Source organism: Leucopleurus acutus, assembly GCF_964270905.1.
Source record: "Leucopleurus acutus genome assembly, chromosome: 3".
NCBI classification, from domain to species: domain Eukaryota; kingdom Metazoa; phylum Chordata; class Mammalia; order Artiodactyla; family Delphinidae; genus Leucopleurus; species Leucopleurus acutus.
In genome coordinates this window covers 73013613-73034413 of record NC_139145.1, presented here as the reverse complement: position 1 = coordinate 73034413, position 20801 = coordinate 73013613, and the positions used below count along the sequence as shown (strand labels likewise).

General features: G+C 39.3%; 1 long non-coding RNA gene across 1 annotated transcript in view; it reads right to left on the bottom strand.

Annotated features, from left to right (window-relative positions):
* LOC309958836 overlaps positions 1-20801 on the bottom strand; it is a 151090-nt gene that overhangs the window by 116108 nt on the left and 14181 nt on the right. The window contains exon 2 of the long non-coding RNA XR_014326062.1: positions 98-197. This is a non-coding gene — a long non-coding RNA (uncharacterized lncRNA). The remainder of the gene's footprint in view (positions 1-97; positions 198-20801) is intronic.

Sequence of the window (20801 nt, the reverse complement as noted above, 5' to 3'; positions counted from 1 at the left end):
TATAAAAGAGGACTTCAAATATCAGCACTGAGATATTACGAATAGGATATATTAGTCATCAAGACCAGTACCATAATAGGATCCCAGCCGATCTTACCTCAAGGATGACAAGTACTGACTTGAATAGGTTGGCTCCTCTATGGATGGAAGGCGTTGAAAGGCACGTAGAGAAAGTCATCAGTGAGGAACACACACATCTGTCAAGATTAAAAAAAAAATTCTGTTAAAGTTCTGAAATGTGGGAGAAGGTTGGCTTCCCTTCATAAGGAAGGTAGTGTTCAAGATCATTGCCTGTTAGAGTTACTAAAATGACTTTCTCTACTATTATCCTGGTTTTTTACATTCATTATGGAGAATCAAAGAGTAAGTAACTGAGTTTAGAAATGAGTATTTTGTTTTCGAATAGAAAGGTAGTAAGACCCTGGACTCTGAGGAGTCTCTTCTTAAGGGGCCCAATGGTTTTGAGAGGAGGAGATGCCAAGTAAGTGGGATGTGGCTCTGCTTCACTTTCTTTAACATAGGAAGTGGGAAAAGGGATTCTGCTGTTTGAAAACCACTTTCATTTAAAGTATAATGCCATCTGTATCCAGAAAAGATGATTACTCTAATTGGAAAAGATACATACACCCTAATGTCCATAGCAGCACTATTTACAATAGCCAAGACATGGAAGCACCTAAGTGTGCATCGACAGAGGAATGGATAAAGAACATGTGGTACATATATACAATGGAATATTACTCAGCCATGAAAAAGAATGAAATAATGCCATTTGCAGCAACATGGATGGACCTAAAGATTATCATACTAAGCAAAGTAAGTCAGACAGAGAAAGATAAATATCACATATCTCTTAAATGTGGAATCTAAAAAATGATACAAATGAACTTATTTGCAAAGCAGAAATAGACTCACAGACATAGAAAACAAATTTATGGTTACCAAAGGGGAAAGGGGGTGGGGGAGGGATAAATTAGGAGTTTGGGATTAACAGATACACACTACTATATATACACTAGATAAACAACAAGGACCTACTGTACAGCACAGGGAACGATATTCAATATCTTGTAATAACCTATAATGGAAAAGAATCTGAAAAAGAATATATATATCTGAATCACTTTGCTGTACACCTGAAACTAACACAACATCGTAAATCAATACTTAATTGATACTTAATTTAAAAAAAACCCAATGTGGATATCAATGTGCAAATCAGAAAAAAATTAAGGATTTTTTTTAAAAAAAGGTATAATGCCATCAATACCATTTTGTATGGTCTTATTTATGTTTTACTCTCCATCCAGAAGCAATATCCAATCAAAGGTAGGGCAAGGTATTTTGAATGTAAACGTTGTTTATCCAGCTCTCTCAGAAAACTGGAGCTCAGTTAAGAAGCTGAAAGGTCATGAAGAACCTAGGGGCAGGATGGGAATAAAGACGCAGACCTACTAGAGAATGGACTTGAGGACACGGGGAGGGGGAAGGGTAGGCTGGGACGAAGTGAGAGTGTGGCATGGACACGTATACACTACCAAACAAAAAACAGATAGCTAGTGGGAAGCAGCCGCATAGCACAGGAAGATAAGCTCAGGGCTTTGTGACCACCTAGAGGGGTGGGATAGGGAGGGTGGGAGGGAGGGAGATGCAAGAGGGAGGAGATACGGGGATATATGTATATGTAAAGCTGATTCACTTTGTTATAAACCAGAAACTAACACACCATTGTAAAGCAATTATACTCCAATAAAGCTGTTAAAAAAAAAAAAAGAAAGTCTCACAATAAGCATAGGCCTCCCTGACACCACAACACCATCTTCAAAACTTTAAGCTGTTTACTCACAGGCAAGTCTTCAGTCTTCATCAGGACCCACTCCCTGGAATGCTAAGAGCCTCAGCTCTCTTTCTCAACCCCTAACAGGAATACAACACCCACGGAAGGACGAGAGGCACCAGGAGGGTGATGGGGCTCTTAGAAGTAAGTTCTACTGGCCGCAAAATGGAAGTGGGAGAGATTGGTTAGGAGGACAGAGCCCCTCCTCACCACCGCACCGCCCTCTGATTTTGCAGAGGAGACAGGTGTGCATCGTGAGGGACTCAGACTAAATAACTTTATAAGCCTCAGCTGACTCACAGGACCGCAGATAGGGAGGTGTAGTCAGTAATGTTTGTAACAGTGATGGGAGTATTTTAAAAATATTTAAAACACTCTTGCAAATTAAGTGTTATCAGTTTCCCACGTTTACAAAGGGGGGGTTAACTTATGTTTAAAAGATTAAATTACGTTTAATACTGCTCTTAAAAACAAAGAGAGACCTATGCGGTACAATTTTAAGGAAATACTTGAAAAATCTTGGTAGGTTAAAGGGAAAAGGCTCAGTTACCTGGAAAAAATCCCAGTGTTTGGAACAGTGAATCCCTAAGGGATTTCCAATAAAGGAGGTGTTACTTTACTTAGATGTAACCATATGTTCAATTACAGGAAGGCACATTTGTGGAAAATCAACAAAATATCCACAGTTTTATTTCACAAAGCATAGATGATAATGTGGGTTTCTGTAATTGTTTCCTTGAAATCTACATTATTTCGAATAAACGTTTTTAAAATGAGTTTGTGGAAAGTAAGTCTGTTCAAGTTTGGTGTTTTGTAAATAAATACATTATTTTAAAAAATGCATTCCTACCAGAAAAATGAATGGTACTGTCTACTATTTTGCAAAGAAATATGTATAAAGATAATTGCTCTGTTTTAAAAACTAAACAGATAGTGTTTAGGCTTTTTAGTCACCTATTATATTAAAGTGCTTTATTATCATTAAAATTACTTGTGCCCTTAGTTCACCTAAAAATTTGTGATCTCAATTCACCAGAGAAATCATCCAATAACATGAGTGAAGAGAACTGATCAGGTACACACATATACACACACATACACACACACACATCTTGTGACACCACCCAAAACCCACAGCAATGGTGTCAGTTCAGAAATACAACAGCTATTGAGAAACAAATATTCTTTTGAAGAAATATTTCCTTTGTGTCTATCCTACTTTTCTGTTTTTAAAAATTACTTATTTCACTGTGAAAAATGAAATCAAATGAAGTATCCTTGAAAAAATGAAAGCTTCTGTATACTCCATATGCAGGAACTAAATCAGGACATGTGGAAAAGTGTATATGTGCTATGATATAATGCACTTGGAAAAAGAATTAGTTTTTTCTCTGCTTTCTGATGGAGAACTCCATGAAAAAGTGTGCCAGGAAGAACAAGTTCCTCTAAGTGACATTTCATTTCTTAGCAGCTAGATAGATTAATGCTTGCTTCTCTACAGCTCATGCATTACTAGCCCTAGTACTTCAGAAATGAAAAATCATGTACTCAATTTATTCTTTATTGCATAAATGTTATACAAAGAGAATGGAAATTTGCATTGGGGTCTTCATTCCTGATAAAATATTGTGGTCTTGATAATAGGTTAAGAAATACTATAGTACCACTGTCCTTTCATATTTAGCCTCTATAAAACAGCCTACTGGATTATATGTATAAGATGAGGAGAGATGAAAGTAGAATTATGTTAAACTGTGTAGCCTCTAAATAGATTACAAAAGCTTTTATCACCTTTTCAGGGCATGGCTAAAGAGACACACCCGTAAATCTTCTGAAGAGCCGAGTCCCAGAGAACCAGAGACATTTTCAAATTATCAGCAACAAAACTCAACCAAAGGGCAACTGAACTACAAAACTCAAAAGGAAAGTCTAAAGGAATACACAGTGAAGGACTGAGAGACTCCTGAACAAAATGCTTGAAAGCAGGTCTAAGAGTCTGCTCTCTTCTCCTCCAGACAAGAGAAAGCAATTTTCAGTCAAGCAAGTCCAAGGAGCAAACTTGGACTTTCATTTGTGGTGCCCACACTATTCTGCCTTTATAAGAGTCCCTGAGCCACGACCTTTAGTACTTTGGTTAAGCTTGAGCTTTTGTTCTTCAGACCTCTATTTTTTGCCTTAGTTAGAACCTGAGTGAGTTGGGATGGGATGGGGGTGGAGGAGGACTGGGGTGAGAAAAGATATTAAGCTTTTGCTGCTTCTCTCCAATTGTGAGTTTATCCAAGTAATCTTCAGTGCTTTGGAAAAATATTGTTTGAAAAAATTAAGTAGAATTAAAACAATTATGGCTGGTAGACCTGTATACATGACAGATCATTAAGTCTGTTATAAATATATTTGGAGGGTGAAATAAATTCTGGGCAAGTGCAGATGTTTCCAACTTAATGAATCAGCATGAGAATCTTCAATTCTGAATCATTTCTTTAAAATATTTGATCTGATCAATGTTTTAACCTTGAATAAATTTTTGGATAATAATTCTACACAGCTGCCTAAAATTCCTTTCCAGCCACGCAAAACTTTGGAAAACAGCACTTCTCTTCCCCCGCACCTCCCCCCAACCTTCAGGATGCACCCTCAACCCCTTCTCTATCCACAAACACTCTGGCCTCCAGTGTGTTTCTACACTCAGCTGAACACGGGGGCTGTGTTGAACATATGAACGACAGATCCTAGCAGCATCTTTCAAGGTCAAAGTTTGAATTTCTGCTCCCTGTGGCCTTGTGGACTGCTTCTAGAAACTTGCTGAGTTAAACTTGAGTCTAACACTCAGAGGAAGGAATTGTTTGTGGTGCTAAGGAAGAGAAAGGGAAACACTTGGGGGTTTAATTTAAAGTAATTATGACATTGGACTACGGCCAATGGAAAATTTTCAGAAAGCCCTTCTTTTGTGAGAAAGTCAACTCCCGAATAGTTGCAGGAGTAAAACCATTTTTCTGAGAAAAAAACACCCTAAGAACCAAGTAATTATTTAAAGCAGTTTTTTCCCCCCATGGGTAAGATCTTTCTACTTTCCTAAAACACAATGTAGAGGAAACATAAAATACAAAGAAATGCAATAAAACTGAATATTGTCTTTATCTTAGGAAAGTCATAGCCATTTACGTAGTTCCATGGGCCCTAGACTTCAAGAAAATCGTAACAATGCAGCGTAAGCCTGAGGGAAATGAAACGTGGCGTTCACCTCCCTTCTGCTCTGTTTCTACTTCAGGAATTCAGGTAGCCAGACAGAGAAACTGAACGTTGCGGATATCCAAGTGTTCCTGTGTTTTGATTCAGTGGGGGAGAAGTAAAACAAAGTTGGGATGTGTTGAATTACTCACGTGTTGGTCAAAGGAGTGAGGGGGAGCTTAAAATGAATTTAAAAACTATTTGTTTAAAAAAAAAAGTAAAAGCCTCTTGCATGTCTGGGGTGTAAAGGTGCCCAGAGGCAAAATAATTTCTGATGACTTTTCCTAAATGCATTTTGAGAAAGAATTTTCACGTTTAGAGACCAATGGGCAGACAGGGTAGGTTCAGTTGGCACAGAGAATATTATTTTTAATAGTGTCAATGTGATTGTGTTGCTGCTTTTATTTTTGAATGCCTTTAGGCAGGTTCTGCATTGCCCAGCTGACGGCTCCCCATCATCTTCTACATAACTGTTTTCGTATGTTTATCCTCATTAGCCTTTAAGTTAGCAATTACAGAAGAAAACTGTTGTTAGATAATAATAATAAAAGCTATCCTTTTAATGAATGCCTACAATATGTCAGACACTTAACATTCACCATTAACCTTTAGAGCAGTCCCAAAAGATAGATATTATTATCCCACTTTAAGACTAGAAGGCTCATAAGTGGCAAAGCTGAAATTTGAACACAGGTACGTAAGGCTCCTACACACCTCTTTCCATTAAGCCTCAGCTTTGTTGTGATACAGAATTAATGTTGTGCGCCAATTTTGAGGATATGCCACTTCAGATAATACACAGGATAAATGACACCTATATCCTGTTAAGTTCCAATATAAAAGAGTGCAAGAGCATTTGGACCTCAACTGAGATTCATAACAGAAAGAATGATGCATTTGTTCTGCGTAAGATCAGACCAGAAAGAACAGATTTTTCTCTTTTTCCTTTTGGTAATACGGCCCCAGGGCTCAAAGTGGTCAACCCTTGTCATAATTCATTTGGCAGTCCTGTCAAAGATACCTCAGTCATTTAGTCTAACAAAATATTTTTTAACAGTCAGGGTACATATTTGATTTGGATCCAGGGACAAATTGCTCTCCAAAGGCTTCCTGGCAGGTTGATGATGCGATGCATCAACTGGATGTATCAGGACTTAATAGCACTGAACCATGGAGTACATTTTAAAAGCTCACATACATTCTCAAATATTATAGTATATAACAAATTTCATTGCCTTTGACTCAATGATATTTAGCATATGTGATATATCAGTCTTTCTGCTCTGGGATTTAGTCATATTCCAAGGTTGTTGTCTTCTGTTCAAATGTAAAAAGCTTAACTTGAAATATAGGTCATTTATCTTGGGCTCGGTTTGAAATGGCATATATTCAATCATGTTGTAACGTATAATAGCTTATAATTTAACCAAGGAGGAAGTTACAGTCACACATCATTTATCCAGAATCACTAACAATGGAGATGTTACACATAAGGACATTTTCCTGAATACCTTAAGAGTATTTTCAAAACCACAAAATCTGTACTTATTTTTATCCATTCAGACTTGATTTAAACAGGGTCATCATGACAATTTGACTTCTTGATAACTTAGAGTTTTTATATTACTAGCTTTTTTATTAAAAAAAAAAAAAGAGAGAGAGCACTAAAGAAAAACTCATGAATCTGTCTGGACCCACATTAAACCTTCAGCACTGCAGAGATGAAGGTGCTGTTTTTGCTTTGTTTTCTTGCCAGTTATCACGCTTTCTTCATCCTCTTCTTCTCCATCTTCCTCTTCCTCCTTTTCTTCTTCCTTTTGTTCTTCCTCAGTCCATTTTTAAATCAAATTGTTTTCTTATTGTTGAGTTTTAAGAGTTCTTTGTATATTTTGGATAACAGTCTTTTATCTGATATGTCTTCTGCAAATATTTTTTCCCAATCTGTGGCTCATGATCTTCTTCTCTTGACATTGTCTTTTGCAGAGCAGAAGTTTTTAATTATAATAAGTTTTGATGTCAGGAAGTGTCAGTCCTCCAACTTTGTTCTCCTCCAATATTGTGTTGAATATTCCAGGTCTTTTGTCTCCATAAAACTTTAGAATCAGTTATTTATTTATTTATTTACTTTGCAGTACGCGGGCCTCTCACTGTTGTGGCCTCTCCCATTGCAGAGCACAGGCTCTGTACGCACAGGCTCAGCAGCCATGGCTCACGGGCCCAGCCGCTCTGTGGCATGTGGGATCTTCCCAGACCGGGGCATGAACCCGTGTCCCCTGCATCGGCAGGCAGACTCTCAACCACTGCACCACCAGGGAAGCCCTAGAATCAGTTTCTTTATATCCATAAAATAACATGCTGAGATTTTAATCAGGATTGTATTGAATCTATAGATCAAGTTGGGAAGGACTGACATCTTGACAATATTGAGTGTTCCATCCATGAACATGGAATATCTCTCCATTTATCTAATCCTTCTTTGATTTTGTTCATCAGAGTTTAATAGTTTTTTCTCATATAGCTCTTACACATATTTTGTTCGATTTACACCAAGTAGTTCATTTAGGGGGGTGCTAATGTAAATAGTATGGTGTTTTAAATTTCAAATTGTACTTTTTCATTACTGATAGGAAAGGGATTGACTTTTGTATATTAAACTTGTAACCTGCAACCTTGCTATAACTGCTTATTAGTTCCAAGAGTGTTTTTTGTCAATTCTTTTGGATTTTCTACGTAGCTTATCATGTTTCCTGTAAACGTAGAGTGTTTTATGTGTTCTTTCCTTGTTAGATTAATTGAAGAGATTCCCATTAGCCAATTTGGGCATAAATAAGAATGTAACTGGAATGGATTAAAACATATAAAATATGGTTAAATTTAGAAGTGTATACTGATCTTACAAAAACAAAACAAAATCTCACTGCTTTCCTTCAGAAGATGCCAGAGAAACAACTCATTATTTTTTAAACTTGTAAATATAGGGAAACATTCAAGCATTTATCCTTCCTTTCTTATATATCTATACTGCAGGATAAACAAAAGAGTTTGCAAGGGGAAGTTACTGTTTATAGAAGTACTCCAGCTGGTAAATGTAGAAGCCATGCTAGAATTACCATATCACCATTTTGCAACACTTTATGAAATAATGGATCTACACAATAATTATCAAAGAGTCCTAGCAACTCAAAAGGAGAAACAACTTGACATTATATGCTTCACGATGGAAGTATACAATACCACCTAATAAGCATTACTACAAAAAATTAGCACTTGAAATGACCAAGCTTCTAGAATTGCAGGAAATATACGGGGCAGAGGAATATATTAAATATTAGTACTACAAAGATACAATTAGCAAAGTCCAGACTGAGAAACTCTACAGGACAAATGATCTAGTTCTTTTCCCCTTAATAAATTGTAGGAGAGAGAGAGAGAGACAGACAGAGAGAGGGAGAGAATGAGAATATAGTTTAAAGTAGATTTAAGAAATATTTCAACAATGAAATTTTATGAACCTCATTTGGATCCTTTAAAAAAGAGCATTTTGAAAAATCTGACAATCAGGACAATTTGAACAGTCTGGATTTTAAAAAATATTGCTAAATTATCGTTTTTAGTATCTAATATTCTTACCGAACCAAACTTGGGTCTGCTTGCTCGTGAGTGGTAAAGTCAACCTATTGACACCTGTTTAGGGTGAAGGAAAGTGAAGTGTTTATTGTAAGGCGTCCCAGGGGTTCTGGGACAGCTAATGCTCAAAAAGCCCGACTCTCCAGTGGGTTTCAGCAAAGCATTTTTAAAGGCCAGGTGAGTGAGGGGAGTCTCAGGATAAGTGATCAGCTTGTGCATAATTCTCTGATTGATTGATGGTGAGGTAACTGGGAGGTGTCATAGGGGTTAAAATTATCAATCCTTAGGCTCCAGTAGGCCTGGGGGCCTGGGGGTCACCAAGTAGTTAACATCTTCCATTTGGTGGGCGTTTTTTAGAATCTGTAAAATAACACAGGAAATGTGCATCAGATACTATTCTCTAGGTACTTCAGAGTGGAGCTGAAGTCGAGGGTATGGGGGAGGGGTCTGTCCTGGGAAGGCCCCATAGGGCCCTGCTGGGTTATAATGTCAGTGTGATTTTTTGTTGTTGTTAGTGTGATTTTTTAAGAAATTATTTTAATAGATCTTTATTGGAGTATAAAATTGCTTCACAATACTGTGTTAGTTTCTGTTGTACACCAAAACTGAATCAGCCATATTCCATCCCTCTAGGTCATCACAAAGCACCGAGCTGATCTCCCTGTGCTACACAGCTGCTTCCCACTAGCTAGCTATTTTACATTTGGGCAGAAGACCTAAGTAGACATTTCACCAAGGAAGACATACAGATGGCCAAGAGGCACATGAAAAGATGCTCAATATCACTAATTATTAGAGAAATGCAAATCAAAACTACCATGAGGTATCACCTCACACCAGTCAGAATGGGCATCATCAGAAAATCTGGAAACAATAAATGCTGGAAAGGGTGTGGTGAAAAGGGAATCCTCCTGCACTATTGATGGAATTATTAGTGTGATTTTTAAAAACAAAAGTTTCTAATCTTTTGGAGATACACTCTGAAATAGTTATGGATATAATCTGAGGTCTGGGGTTTGTTTTACAATAATCTAGTAGGTAAGGCAGGGTATAGATAAATCAAAATGAGTAATTGTTGAAGTAGAGGATAGGTATGTGGGACTCATTATTCTTTCTGCTTTTGTATATATTTGAATTTTCCCATAATAAAATGTTAACAACAACAACAAAATGAAAAAACACCTACAGCTCTGATACATTAAATTATTTGCCCAATGTCATATAGGTAATTAGGAATAGTTCAAACCTGAAACTGGACCCTTGACTTCCCATCAAATACCCTCTCCCTTATAACAAGCTATTCTGCAGAGAAGCCAAACTTCTGGGGTACCAGATACCTGCTCAAAGCTTGACAAGCCAATGGGTGAACTAGGGAATACACTCTGGGGCTATCAGACACTGGTACAAGCAGCTCATCAGTAAGCAGCCAAGTGGCAAATTGGGATTGACTGGGAGTGCAGAGCAGCTGCTGACTTTTGAAGTACTGCCCAGAGTTCCTGGCATCCCCCCGTTTGGTCTTTAAGGGAGCCATTTCAAAATTAGACCAGCCTTAAAAAGGCCCAGAGAAACAGAGTTGAAAAGCTGCTTAATCTGTACCTAGACTTTTAATTGTATCACAAGAATACGTTTTTGCTGAAAACTATATAGTCAGACCAACATGGAGTTGTGAGGTGACAGCTGAGGTTACAGTGCCTGGGCACGAAGGATTAGAGAATAGTTAGATTGGAGTGTCATTTCCACATTGATGAAGATTGCTGTTTCATGAGACACTAAAACTCAGTGGCCATTGCTTTAGGTTTGGTATGGTTGAGACACTGGGCTCGTGAATAGATCTGTGCATAGATGGAGAAATTATGAAAATCAGATGGAAAATCAGAAAGGGGATACAGTGGTGGTGGCAGCAGTACAAAACCAGGAAAGGGCATTCAAATCCTCCAAAGGAGGCCAATACTGACCTAATGTTATGAACCAGACCCAACAGCAAGGTGCAGCAAGGCCAATCTACTGATACCTGGTTGTGGTGAAGGAAAGCACAGCGTTTATTGCAGGGTGCCAAGCAGGGGAGTGGGAGATAGGCCTCAGATCCACCTTTACTTGGTTTTTGAGTTCAGGGTTTTTTTAAAGGGGAAAACAAAGAGGCTAGAATTAATCATTGTCTTTTGACATTTCTGTGACATTTCTTAATCCTAGTCTCGGGAGTCAGGATGCCTCTGGTTTATGATTCTCTCGCTAGGTGGTCCATGGCTTGGAGGTCTGTTAGCTCATCTTGCCCTGGAGAAAAAAACCTGAGTTTGTATATTAATGATGATATCTATAGTAGCAATTTTAGTACATTAACAATGTTTCCGACAACAAAAATTTTAGTCATCTGATCTGGTTGATTAGTGTTCAGTTAGCACAGGATTGAAGTCAGAGGGGACAAGACAGGGAATAAAGTTTTGGATAGAGAGATTAATCATAAACTTGGTAAGGGAACGTGTTTTTAAGGGGACTCGGTTTCACCAATATTTAAATGCAGCTAGCTAGGCAGACATTCCCTGCCATTACACAGCATCCTTATTTCTGGGTTTTATTACTATGTATTAAGAGACTGAGGATCTCCTTGGAGGTCATTTTTGGGAAAGAAAGGCAGCAAGAACTTTTTCTGTTGCCAGTGCTTATACTCTCACCTCTCACCTTTCCCTAATCAACACTCAACACAGGTATACTTCAGGCAGCTGCTCCTAGTAGACACCTGTTGCGTTTTCCTGTCCAGTGTTCATTCTCATTTTTCTAACAGCATGCATGCTTTCCTTGAAAACCTATTACTTCCTCATCATGTGTGGTCTTAGTGGACTTGATAATCAAATGGGCACCTGACCCAAGTTTTGCTAACCTGACCCTTTTTAGTTTAAGTTTGGATATCGAGGCTGTTATTTATCCCAATAGTGGTTTCCTAAAACGAGTGGCTATTGGGTTATGCTCTCTAGAACCCTAAAACTTAGTTAACTCTGCATCTTGTCCTTTCAAAGACCAGGAACTTGTCTTTAATTCTGTGACTTTTCTCTTTTCATCTAACAGTCCCCTTTTGCTTAAGTCAGAATTGGTTTATATTGCCACAACCCAGTCTAAATGCCATATTGTCTACATGTGGTAGGCAGCCACTAAAAGGGAACAAATCAAGGGTACTGAATATTCATTTAGCACGTGGCAGGGCAGTATTTTTGAGCCACATCACTCAGGTCATTGGCAAACACGAAAATCAAATCTTCTATGCTCCTTGACTTGTTCTTAGAGAAAGATGAATTGTGTACTGAAATTGTGTTGTATTTTTGGTTTTCTGTTTCTTTTGAAAATAAATTTTAAAGTTATGGTATTTTTATCAGCCCATAATGCAATACACTGATATCACATTCATATTTTTATTCTTCTGCCTTCTGAAGAATTAGATGCAATAGATAGCAATAGCATGACACTGAGATAAAACACACCTTCTTAAAGTGGAAGAACATTCATGATGGTCAGAATTCACACCCTGTTTAAATTGTTTTCATTGGTGTAGGTGAAGTGACAAATACTTCTTTTGGTTAAATACCCACGAGACTAGGGGGTGAATAAAGACTGTTTCTTGGAAACTCTGAGAGAGGGGAATAATGGGTTTTTACTTCCTGCAACAGGACTTTCTCATCTACAGGTCATATACAAACCCTTGAAGATGGACGATCATCTTTAGCTCTCAGGTAGGAACAAGGCAGAACTCATAATCTTTTCCATCTCTTAGGTTCACTCATGCAAAGTCCATCCTGGCTCTTTGTTATGGACTGAATTCTGTCTCCCCACATTCACATGTTGCAGCCCTAATCCCCAGTGTGACTGTATTTAAAGACAAGGTCTTTAAAGAGGTGATTAACGTTAAATGAGGTCGTAGAGGTGGGGTTCCTCAGGAAAGTAAGTCTTTGTCCTAATGTTATGAACTGTGTCTCCCCAAAAATCATATGTTGAAGTCCTAACGCCCAGTAACTTAGTATGTGATTGTACTTGGAGACACATCTTTAAAGAAGTAATTAAGTGAACATGAGATCATCAGGGAGACCCCTAATCCCATAGGACTTGTGTCCTTATAAGAAGAAGAGACATCAGAGCTCACCCCCTCTCTGTGTGAACACAGAGGAAAGGCCATGTAAGGGTACCAAGAAGGCCGCCATCTGCAGGCCAGGAAGACAGTCCTCACAAGACATCACTGATGGCCCTGTGATCTTGGACTTCCAGCCTCAAGAATGAGAAAATAAATTTCTGTTGTGTTAGCCACCCTGTCTGTGGTATTTTGTTATGGCAACCCTAGCAGACTAATACACTCCCTGTCTGTTATCCAGAATACACCATATGTCCATATAAAAACCTCCTTTAGGCCTTAATAACCTGCGATTCTTAGGTAAAGTCAACTTAACATTTTGATCAATAACTCCAACTTGACTGAATCTTAACTCCCTCCCTTTCTTTATATCACTACCTTTATGCCACTACCAGCCCCCTGACGTTCCTAGGCTCCGTTGCTGCTCAGATCGATCCCAGCAGTGCTTCTGGCACTGTCTCAGCCCATTACCACTGCTGTGTTCAGGCCACCCAAATAATGGTGCTTATCAGCTTTTAACCTCCAAAACTTTAGGCACCCTGGACTCTGTGCTTGACCCTGAGTTCCTTGACATTCTTGTATACTTTTGGACCAAAAACACATCTACCTCTTCTCCTTTTCTTATCCCACAACCACATATGGCCTTCTTTTCCCCAGCATATCCAGGGGATCTCTGAGGATTAGGTCAGGATGGAGTCAAGTTCAGTTTCACTCCGTACCTGAGTCCACTGTTGCCCGGTTGTTAGACCTGTTTTTGCATCTGGTCCACAATGCAAAACTTCTTTCTCATTATGGTTTTCCTTCTAAGGGATGCCATTGTTTCTTCTGCAGTCCAACCCCTCTTGCCCTCACTTACACCCCATCAATGTATGTCTGAACACACACTACAGCGTTCAAGACCTTTCCCTTGAATCTGCTGAGACTCATGCAAATCACTGCTAGATAGGGAGTGAAGGGTGGCCTCAGCTTACAAGCTATCATATCCAAGCCTCACCAAGCCAAGCCAAATCCCTGTGGCAGTTTCACCAGTTGGATTTTTTAGGTTTCATTCCATTTTAGCTCAGTTCTTAGGACAGAATCTATGACACAGAGATGAGCAATTTATTCATATGAATGAGGGAAACAACAGTGTCACAGCCCAGAGGATCCTCCACAGTGTCTCCTCCCCCCTCATGCTTTCCGTGGATTCCTGCTGCCACCCAGCCTGCAGTGTCTTTCTCTGACGCCACCTAAGCATCTTTACTAAGGTCCTTATCGCTCCAGTACCACCCCAACTTACTTCTACTGTTGGATGTTTTGACAAGTGCTTTTCCTCTGTTGCCTCCAATATAAAGAGGAGATATTCATATGATCTCTTACTCTCCGTCCCTGTTCTCTCTCTCCACTTTTTCTGAACATTCTAGAAAGCTGCTGGGAACAGAGACAGCCCGCATCCCTCCATTCCTTGCTTTCCTTCATCAGACCAAATAACACTGCAGAGTAGACTCTTGATCACTCTTCAGTTTGTCTAGACCTCACCAGACCCAGGCCAGAATGTATCCCTTCTACAGGGAACTGGTTGGTTTTCCAAAAGGAAAAATGCTGTGTACAATTGCATACCTCACATAGGTGTCTTGCTTTTTTTAGGTTAATACCTAAAGGAGATGGTTACTTAAAAACCATCATTCATTATCTGACGTTTCTTCTCTTTTCAGAGAACAGATATATCACTGAAAAGAGTCAGCAGATAAACCAGAGATTACTTAAAATGACTCTCCTAGCTTACGCTGGCTAAGTCTTTAGAATCAGATACAGAGGTTATCAACCAAGAAAGTGAGCAGTCAATCAATAGCTTCCAAAGAAGTTCAAACAACAAAAAAATAATAGCCTGGGTGTTCCCTAAATAAACAGGGAATTCCCATTTGGCTGATTTGTTACAAATTCCCTAAAGTGAGAAATTTCAATGCACAAAACAAATAGATGTAAGTGTTTTCTCCTCATCACCTTATTATGCCTGTTACTACAGGAAGCGGCACAGCTTACTGGTAATTTGTTCATGTTAAATTAGCACTTACATGCCTTTTTCTTTGTAAACTGCAACAGAAATGCTTATTACGGGAGATTTTAGGTCATCGTTATTTGAACTGTATGTTTAAACTCAGGAATATTTTGCCTTAAACTCTAGTCCTACTAAGTGTTCTACTCTTGTCCATAGGTTTTCTCCTAATTTGTATTGCTTGGCTGTTGTGTTTTGACCAGGTAAGGAACTTGCATAAATTAAATAAATTTGTATAGTCAAAGAGTGCTTTCCAAAGTCAATTCTAGATTTTTTCCATATTAATATTTATATAACTTTTGAAATTTCAGTCTTCAAAGTGTTGATCCACGAATGTAAATTGGTACAGCCACTGTGGAAAACAGTGTGGAGGTTCCTCAGAGAAACTAAAAACAGAGCTACCATATGACCCAGCAATCCTGAGGCAAGAGACAGATGGGCCCCGGGCCAAACTCGTTCCCTGCCCACCGATACTCTGAGACGAGACGGGAATAACAGGACAATTGAGAGAGGAGGCTGGGCCCTGCCCAGATAGAAGATAAGAGACCACAGGGCTTCCCTGGTGGCGCAGTGGTTGGGAATCCGCCTGCCGATGCAGGGGATACAGGTTCGTGCCCCGGTCCAGGAAGTTCCCACATGCTGCGGAGCGGCTGGGCCCATGAGCCATGGCCGCTGAGCCTGCGCTTCCGGAGCCTGTGCTCCGCAATGGGAGAGGCCACGACGGTGAGAGGCCTGCGTACCGCAAAAAAAAAAAAAGAAGAGACCACATATTCCTCCTTCTCAAAGTCAGGAGACCTCCCCAACTACACATGTGCAGAAAATCTCCTTGGAAGTCAAAAGGGGAGTGATGCTAAGTGGCCAAACCTACCCATAGGCCTCTCTGGTAGAATCCATCTTGGCTAAGAGATGCACGCACACACCGGAAAATCCTGAGATAGACCAAATACGGACTCTGAACCAGGTAAATCAAAATGATTGGTCAAAGGAAACATGGAAGAAATGCCCCACGTAAGTGATTTAAACTGCCACAAGGGCACAACTCTCTCTGAGTCCACACATACTGTACTCTTTTTTTCTCCTAATAAATACTTTACTTGTTTCACTACTTTCTGTCTTTGCGGGAATTCTTTTTCCGCAAAGCTGTAGGGCCAGGGCCTTGTCACTGACCACTGGTCTAGTGGCTAGGATTCGGTGCTCCCACTGCTGTGACCCAACCTCAATCTCTGGCCGGGAACTGAAACCCTGGTTCGGGCCACTGCAGGCCGAGGCCACCTGAGATCAATCCCACTCCTGGGCATATACCCAGACAAAACTATAATTCAAAAAGATACATGCACCCCTATGTTTATAGCAGCACTATTTACAATAGTCAGGACATGGAAACAATCTAAATGTCCATCAACAGATGAATGGAAAAAGAAGATGTGGTACATATATACAATGGAATATAACTCAGCCATAAAAAAAGAATGAAATAATGCCATTTGCAGCAACATGGATGGACCTAGAGATTATCATACTAAGTGAAGTCAGAAAGAGAAAGACAAATACCATATGATACCACTTATATGCGGAATCTAAAATACGACACAAATGAACATATCTACAAAACAAAAACAGACTCACAGACCATAGAGAACAGACTTGTGGTTGCCAAGGGGGAGGCGGGGGAGGGAAGTACTGGGAGTTTGGATCAGCAGATGCAAACTAGTATATGTAGGATGGATAAACAATAAGGTCCTACTGTACAACACAGGGAACTATATTCAATACCCTGTGATAAACCATAATGGAAAAGAATATGAAAAAGAATATTTATATGTATAACTGAATCACTTTGCTGTACAGCAGAAATTAACACAATACTGTAAGTCAACTATACTTCAATAAAATTTTTAAAAAAGTATTGATCCATGAAAGAATCCCAGGGGTTTCTTCTGAGAGATGCCACGTCAAGACCTGTCCCCTCATCAAGTTATCCGCTTAACAGTTAGCCCACAATAACATGTTGTGTGAAATCATGAGGATTATTTTTACTCCAGGTCTCAAGATAAATGTATATTTTGTGGACATGGAAAGAGTTAATTTCCTTTCCATCTGTTCCTCAAACTTAACATGCACCCCCTGCCTCCCAATACCTATGCTTGATTTTCAAGAGTCATTACTACAAATGCTTAATTTTGTGGGGAAAATTTTCACAGACAGTGATGGCACAAAAAAATAACGTATGAATTACTATAAAGCAGTCCTTTTTTTTTTTTAGTATCTTTACTGGAGTATAATTGCTTTACAATGCTGTGTTAGTTTCTGCTTTATAACGATGTGAATCAGCTATACATATACATATATCCCCATATCTCCTCCCTCTTGCATCTCCCTCCCACCCTCCCTATCCCACCCCTCTAGGTGGTCACAAAGCACCGAGCTGATCTCCCTGTGCTTATGCGGCTGCTTCCCACTAGCTACCTATTTTACGTTTGGTAGTGTATATATGTCCATGCCACTCTCTCACTTCGACCCAGCTTACCCTTCCCCCTCCCCGTGTCCTCAAGTGCATTCTCTACGTCTGAGTCTTTATCCCTGTCCTGTCCCTAGGTTCTTCAGAACCATTTTTTTTTTTTAGATTCCATATATATGTGTTTGCATACGGTATTTGTTTTTCTCTTTCTGACTTACTTCACTCTGTATGACAGACTCTAGGTCCGTCCACCTCACTACAAATAACTCAATTTCGTTTCCTTTTATGGCTGAGTAATATTCCATTGCATATATGTGCCACATCTTCTTTATCCATTCATCTGTCGATGGACACTTAGGTTGCTTCCATGTCCTGGCTATTGTAAATAGTGCTGCAATGAACATTGTGGTACATACCTCTTTGAATTATGGTTTTCTCAGGGTATCTGCCCAGTAGTGGGATTAAAGCAGTCCTCCTTAACTGTGCTTGGGTTAACAACTGGTTAGTCTTCCCAAAGAGGTGAAATCCCACTGGCACCTCTCAACCTAGGAGAGGTGGGCCAAATCAACACTCGTTTGTGTGTGCGTGTGTGTGTGTGTGTGTGTGTGTGTGTGTGAAGCAACAAGAAAGTACCATACCAGTGTATTTTAAAATTCCAGTTTGTTTAATGTCTGCAAAGGATGTGGGGTCTTTCTCAGAGACTGAAGCAATAACAAACAAGTTTAAAAGTACCCAACCATGAGTGGCTTTCATTATTTTCTATGATTTTCACTATTTTCTCATTTTGAGGTGAACACATACGATTCTCATGATAGCAAACATTAAGAAAAATATTCAATAATGTACTTAAGAACAATAGCAACAATCTACTGAGAACTGTAATTCAGTCCTCAATGCTCCCTCTAATCCCGCTTTTCTTTCTTTATGATTCCCCCCCCCCGCCCCCGCCCCACCAAGGAAGGATTATTTATTACTTGTAGCAAGTAAGGAGAACATTTCTTTCCCAAAGCAGTGTCTCCTCTTTTCACATGACTTTCAAAAGTTGTTAGGATTAGTAGTAAATAATTTTTCCAGAAGATGAGTAATTTTGTTTTGTTTTTTTAAAGAAACTAAGAGTATGGGATGGAGAGGGTTCACAGGACAGGCTGAGCCGGGCTAGTTAAGTGTGAGTTCAGACCCCAAACAAGACTTGAAGGCGAGTGCGGGTGGGGGAAGGAGAATTCGAGGCAGAACTCTCAGTGGCTAGAATGTTTGTTTAGAAAGCAGCGGGGATTATCTGATAACACTGGGTAAACGGCTTGTCATTTTTATAATGTAAATGAAACCAGTAGTAAAACGAAAAGCTGACCTCCTCTCACAGGACAGATAAAGCCAAATGATTATTTTTAGAATCATACAGAAGAAAGCAAACGTTTTTTTCCTTGTTTGCAACACTCACCACCTCCTCTTTCGCCTCTTGGAATGTTTATTGGGGCTGAATGAATGAAAAGTGGAGGAAAGGCAGAGGGAGGGGTGGGTAGGTGGATGAAATCCTGTTTTGCCTTCAGGCTTGGGATGAAGTGTAGGGAGCATTTGAAATTGGCGACACAATGAGGATTTACACAGAAGTAAGACTTGGTTGGTTCTCTCTAGGCCACAGAGGCGTCTGCAACTCACAGTTATTATTCCAAAAAGACTTTGCCTTCCATTTCCCCACAAGGACCTGACCCAAAAGTGATTTCATTTTTAAATGGGCATACAAATCATTCAAAACCAAACAAGCTTTTAACAACAACAACAACAAAACCCCCTTATTTAAAATCCCTGGAAGGCTTTTAGTGAGAGCAGCTGTGACTGACGTGGTAAATTAGGTCCGCTGGAGAAAAACCAAGAAAAAATATGGATTCATTGTTCTTTTGAAAGGCAGCCATCTTTCCAAGAGAATGTGTACACCACGTTTTATTAAGAAATTATATCTTTCCCCATGTTTTCCATCTCTTTCACATGCTGGCAATGGCAAGCAGGTGGAACAGATGTGATGAAAGAATTAATACCAGTCTTGGGAACATGTAAACGGAATATTTCTTTTGAAACACCTACCTTTAAATTCCATTAGTTCAATCAGACACTGGAAGAGCCTGGATTAGGGGAATGATTTACACAGCACAGGCTGTTTGTCCAGACTCAGAACTCCTTTGTAATATGAAAAACGTGAAGATGAATTTAATAGTTCTCCAATGAATTGGCACGGAGTTTAAAATCCTGCTCTGACTGAGATAACTGCGTTTGTTTCAGTGCTAATAAATTCACCTCGGTAAGAATTTTTCTTTCTTTTTTTCCCCAGATTCATTCATAGCTGCTACACATTTGTCTCTGTGTAAAACCAACTCTCCCCTCTGAAAAAGCAGCGTAACCAGTCAAAGAACAAGTATATAGGATTAGCGCATTATGAAGAAAAAAGAGAAGCTTTCAGCTCTCTGTCATGGGTGATATTTATCACACTTTTCATGATCGGCTCTAATAACAGTGCAGAGATAAAATAGGCTTGATGCAGCTCTCCTGTACAGAGAATTTTACAACAGCAACTCGAAGAAATCCAGGAGATGAAACATGTCCTTTTCCCCTCTTGCAGTTTTTATTAGTTGAAAAATGGGAGGTGTTGGGTGGGGGTGTGTGATTTCTACCAAAGTGGGCTTGAATTTTCTGTCTGTTATGCTAATGTATTCATAGAAAAAGCTGGTGCTGAGGGCGGTTCTCCAATTAAGACAAATGAGGCACATTGAATTTTTCCCCCAGGGCACAGCAGGGGTGCTGGCAAAATCTACTTTATTCTCTTCTGTCAGGGCTGAACTGGAAACAAAAGCATGAAAATTCAACACATCCACTTACAGAATAATAAAGGCTGTTGTTTAAAGCGTGAAGAGTTTTGGCACCCTTCTGGGGCCTTATGTAAATCACTCTCCCTCTTCACTGTTACCACACCATCGGTCTTGGAAATTAAAGATGTACTTGGTCGGTTAACAGCTGAAAGGAGAAGAGCAGGCTGAAACTCAATTAGATTTGTATTAAGCAAATAAATCAGGACTGACTGATATTGGCTAAACTAAAATGCATTATGGGCTGACAGTAATTCTAATTTGATTGACAAATATGTGTGGTATGTTATTAACCTAAATGAAAGATAAGAATTTTTTTTAAGAGTTTTATTCTAGTAAACAGTCTTCTCCCCCTCTGAACTTACACAAAACCATAAACAGAGACCACCGGCTTGGTGCTCAAGACCACGGGAAATCTATTTCCTGGTACATGTTAAGAGTTGAAGACAAAATTATTTTGCAGAAAGACATTTGTTTTCATTATTTGGTGTAATGTAACAGCTAAACACATTACTTATTTGTGGGAATGAAGCACACTCAACACTATTTTTATTATGGTGAGTAACAAAAGCCTAGACCTGTATACGCATCGTTATTTTTTTCCGGAACTCTGCAGTATGTGATGTTTTTCTATGGGTATATATGAAGGA